This window comes from Danio aesculapii, chromosome 7 (genome assembly GCF_903798145.1).
Source record: "Danio aesculapii chromosome 7, fDanAes4.1, whole genome shotgun sequence".
Lineage (NCBI taxonomy): Eukaryota > Metazoa > Chordata > Actinopteri > Cypriniformes > Danionidae > Danio > Danio aesculapii.
The window spans coordinates 9464756-9470062 of NC_079441.1; positions in this window are offsets into that span (position 1 = coordinate 9464756).

The window sequence follows — 5307 nt, forward strand, 5'->3', positions numbered from 1 at the left end:
ATGTGCTGGAATAGTTGGCGGTTCATTCCACTGGGGCGACACCTGGTAAATAAGGAACTAAGCCGAATAAATGAATGAATTTTTTAATATATTTACAGTTACAGTTTTAGTTATTGTAGTTCAGAGTTACTTGAACACATCTAATTACGACTAAAACAAAAGCTTACAGTACCATGTTTGCAAACTTCTTAGCAATAAAAATCCAGTAATTGTTCAATACTAAATCCAAAAGCATACAAATGCAAAGAATAGAAGTAAAATTATGAAGAACTCCGGAAACCTTCATATTAAAGATCATACTGCATGTTAGGGGAGTCAAAATTAATTGCTTCTTCGATGCACCGTGATGCAGACATGAACAGTTCGGTATCGGTTCAGTAAGAATCATAACCAGTTATTATATATACTTGTAACGGAGGCCAGCTAGTGAAGTGCTGTGCAGGTAAACCTCACTCCTCTGACCTCTAAAGGTGCTCTAGCAACAGACATTTAGCCTCCATGTTAGAGCAACCGACTACCATGCGGAAGGTCGCCGGTTCGATCCCAGCCCGGAGCGTGTTGGGTGGTGTTGGCTCGGCGGGGTTACATACTGATGTCATTTATCATATATGCGTTACATGGCGGTTGCTATGGCGAGGAAGGACAGCGTGAGTAATTAAAATGCTCCAACTACTTAAAAAGCAGATACTGCACAATTCACTGCTTGTGAGTTTGCTGGACAGTCTTTTACTGACAGCGAAGTACATCAGAATCCAACTATAGAGAAAATAAAAGCTGTAAACGCTGTCTCACACTCTCTGTGGCTCCTCTGACCTGCTCTCGTGTTCATGTGAGGTAACGTTTTATCTCCTCTCTCGGCTGTTACAACAAAAATGCTACTTGTGTATCCAGACCGCAGAGTCGCAGTCTATAATGGATCAGCTGATCGCTGCAGCCATTTAATATCAGTGTCCGTGTGACTGTTTGCTGAACAGCGCCAGAACCGCGCTGACTGCCAATCGCAGCCTTTTCTGTTGAGCGTGTGATCAATCACAGGCGTTTAAGAACTCGCTCAATACTGATCAAAAAGGAATAATATTTACATTAGTTTATTTGCTATAAATGCTCATGTTGTTCTGTGCATGTACTTTAGTTTTGCTTGATACATTCAGTAGTGTTTTCGTTGAGCAGATAAAATTAAAGGTACAGTTCATATCTCTGACTGCTTGTATTAAAGGACAAAATTTTATTATAAGTAATACATAAATGTAAATACATTTATTTTAATGTAAGAATTATGGTGTTGCTAAGTAAAATATCAAATTGTTTATGGAAAGCATCGTCAATGCACTGAGCAGGGGCGCCGCTGTCCGTCACAGGCCCTCTGACAACCTTTCACGGATGCAACAAAAGATAGGTGGCGGGAGAGGGGGCATGTGTCGCGGACCAGAGTTAAGAGATAAGGTTGGGATCGTGGGCCCCTAAAATGCATGGACCCTTAGAATCGTCCTAACTTTCCCCCCCTTAGCTGGGCCCCTGGCACGGAGATATCGCACCGAATCAATGGCATGATAATTGTAACCGAATTGAAGCAAACCGTGAGACCAGTGTAGATTCACACCCAGACTGTATTTATAGTTAAACATGCCTCAAAAACTAATTTTTGCTGCTTGTTCAAACTACGTATTTATAATGAACTGAATCAACACCATTCTTGAGCTTTTTTTGGGACGACTCAATTGTTTTATGCTCAATCCACTTAAATTTGTAAAAACAAAATTAAGTTAACTTAATCATGAAAGAATTGTGTGGAACCCATCATTTTATACAGTGTAAACAAACTCAGACACAATTCATTTATGCTGTCACAGCACAAACCAATTAAGTTCACTTGATACATTTAAGTGGGCTGAACAAAAAACAATTAAGTTGTCCCAAAAATCTCATGAATTTTGTTTAAATTCATTTTAAATAAGTAGTTTGAACAAGGAGCAAAATTGTTAGTTTTTTTCATCTACACTGAAAAAAATTACTCAAAGATGATTCCTTGGATTTACTCAATTTTTTTACGTGAAGTGGTTGTAAACAATTTATTTGGGCTGAATTTAAACAAACAAATTAAGTTGAACATTGTTAAATTTAATTTGTTTGTTTAAATTCAACACAAATAAATTGTTTGCAACAGTTTCGCATGCGACACTTTTTTCAGTGTTTTTGGCAATTGAAGACATTTTACACTGTAAAGAAAATTCTTTTCTTGCTTAGATTTTTTGTTTATCTCTAAAACAAATTAGGGGGGCTTAAGCACCTATTAAGGGGGGTGCGAGATATTGAGGCGTGCACTCAAGTAAATTATGATGACGATTTTTATGTGTTCACTAGAGTAAATCTGATTAATGTTAACTCCACATCTAACTATCAGGCACCAGTAGAGTTAATGCGTTTGAGTAAAACATACAAATAAAATGGACTGGGTGCTTTTTAAAATGAATGACGGTGAATGAAAGTCAAACCGGTGAGCCGTCTGACAAAAAAGTGCCCTTCTGAATCAAGTCAGCAGGATGCCATTCAGGATCTTTCACTAAATTTAAAGACACTATTGACTACACTTACATGGACATCTGTAATCTTGTCATGTGCCTTAATAGACAATAATATAATGAAGGTGTTTACGTGAAGTCCTTTCATGTTGAGCAAGAGGGGCACCTCAGCCAATGACGGCAAGTGTTTACTTTGTTGTGATTTATTTTATTTAAGAAATTATTTTTGACCAATAGTTTTAGTCTTCATTGACTAAAACAACCTACAAAGGCTGCAAGCAGAATCCAGAGCTGCAAATCTGAAACTCAGGAGTTTCTGAAGTCCAGACGCTAATGTTTGTCTTAATTAGATCGGATGGAGACAGATCCATCAATGGGCTCCCGTGCAATCTGCCCAATGCATCAGGCGAATTATAACATGTGCTGATTCATATTGCAGTCCTGAGACTAACCTACAATTTATTACTATTATAAAAAAAAAAAAGCCGAATGTTGAGTCTCGAGGTAATTGAATGCAGGGTTTTGCTTGGACAGCCTTTAGTTATGGCATAATATGGAAATGGTTTGATTAGAAAAGGGTTTGACGAATGCTTTTGATTAAGAGTGGAACCGTTTATGTGTTCGTAAACAACGGGTGTTTAATAGAGAGCGGTAATAAACAGCAGAAATGAGAATAATGGGAAGTAAAGGGAATTGGTTATTTAAACTATCTATTTAGAAAAATAATTACCTTAGCAACTGAATGACAACACCTTAGCAACCACTTACAGTTTCTGGAATTCTGAGGAAAATCTTTTGAATTAATTCAAACACATGGGTTATGCATCAAATTCCAATACAGTCAACTGTATGTGAATAATAAACAGCAAAAGACATACACTCACCGGCCACTTTATTAGATACACCTGTCCAACTGCTTGTTAACGCAAATTTCTAATCAACTCAATGCACTTAGGCATGTAGACATGGTCAATCCGATCAGCTGCAGTTCAAACCGCGCATCAGAATGAGGAAGAAAGGTGATTTAAGAGACTTTGAACGTGGCATGGTTGTTGGTGCCAGACAGGCTGGTCTGAGTATTTCAGAAACGCCACAGACTACTTGAGTATTGTTGCTGACCATGTCAATCCCTTTATGACCACAGTGGACTCTTCTGATAGCTACTTCCAGCAGGATAACACACCATGTCATAAAGCGCAAATCATCTCAGACTGGTTTCTTGAACATGATAGTGAGTTCACTGTACTCAAATGGCCTCCACAGTCACCAGAGCTCAATCCAATAGAGCACCTTTGGGATATGGCGGAACAGGAGATTCACATCTTGGATGTGCAGCCGACAAATCTGCAGCAACTGCGTGATGCTATCATGTCAATATGGAGCAAAATCTCTGAGGAATATTTCCAGTACCTTATTGGAGCTATGCCACGAAGGATTAAGGCAGTTCTGAAGGCAAAATCGAGTCCAACCTGGTACTAGTAAAGTGTACCTAATAAAATGGCCAGTGAGTGTAAAAACCATTGGTTAGATGAAGTATGCAAGATCTGATTGGTTTAGCTTATTACAAACAAACTGAAGCATACACCATGCTCATTTTTTAGCATCTTATATTTGAGGACAAATATATTACCTTCATATCTCCATAGCTGCTTTGAGAATGCTTTTTTTCATTTGAGAACAACAGTCGTCTAAAGCAAATCTGAAGGCACAACAACCTTGCTCATTTTCAACCTCTTCCTAATAAAATTCACCTGGCTTAACTCATCAGAACATAAGAAGAGACTCCAAAACCTGTAGTTAATGGGTCAGATAAGGGAGACATTCAAAATATGTACTGTCTGTGTGCCTCCAGGAAACACCATGTTGGAAAACACTGTGTCTTTGCTTCTACATACTGAGCCAGTGCTGAGGAATAGTTTGAATAAAAGCAAATCATAAACACGAGGGTATCCAGACGCAGCCATAGAGCACCTGTAAACAAAAACCTGCAACAGTTGCCCCACCTTCAAGCTCTTATGTTTGGACCAATGATTTGGAACTGACATTGATGAGCTGTGCTTCGTTTGAAATTTAACAATCCTTTAACTTATCACAGTGTCTAAAAATGGCACAAACATGAGGGTTTTTTACATTTTGCTTCAAAAAGACAACCATATTGGTCACATATGCATGTTAAGCACGTATTTTTAAAAACAACAACATGTGTTTACACTGAAAAACAATAATAAAGTGGTGCATTTGAATGGAAAACACGCTTTATGTGAATGATCGCTTAGCAACTAAACTGTCTTTGTGACCACCTGTAAAAAAATACATTAAAAAGGTAAACTAGCTAGTTTGCAAAAAAAAAAAAAAAAAAAAAAAAGCAACAGCCTTACGATGACACAGGAGACCCAAATGCCTAATAGTGTTGTCACGATACTAGTATTCGGTACCAATCTGTACTGAAATTTAAAAAAAAGTCAGTTTCCCGCTAACATTTGAGCGCTGTTGAGCACGTTCTTAAACAGCGCTGATTTTCCATTGTGTTCATGTGCTCAACAGAAATGTTTGTGATGGCTGTAATAATCATCATTTCACTGGGCTCACAGATACAGGGACGCTGGAGAGTTTCACAGTCACGTCGATCAGCTGGTTTGTCAATGAGCTTATATATGAGCGATCCGCGATCATATGTCTGAATCGTGGCTTTAAAACGTTCCAGTGTCTGTGGTTACACTCAGTAAACAGTTGAGCACATAAACGTTGCTTAAATGTTAGCGGATGTTAATGGATGTTTTTTTTTTTT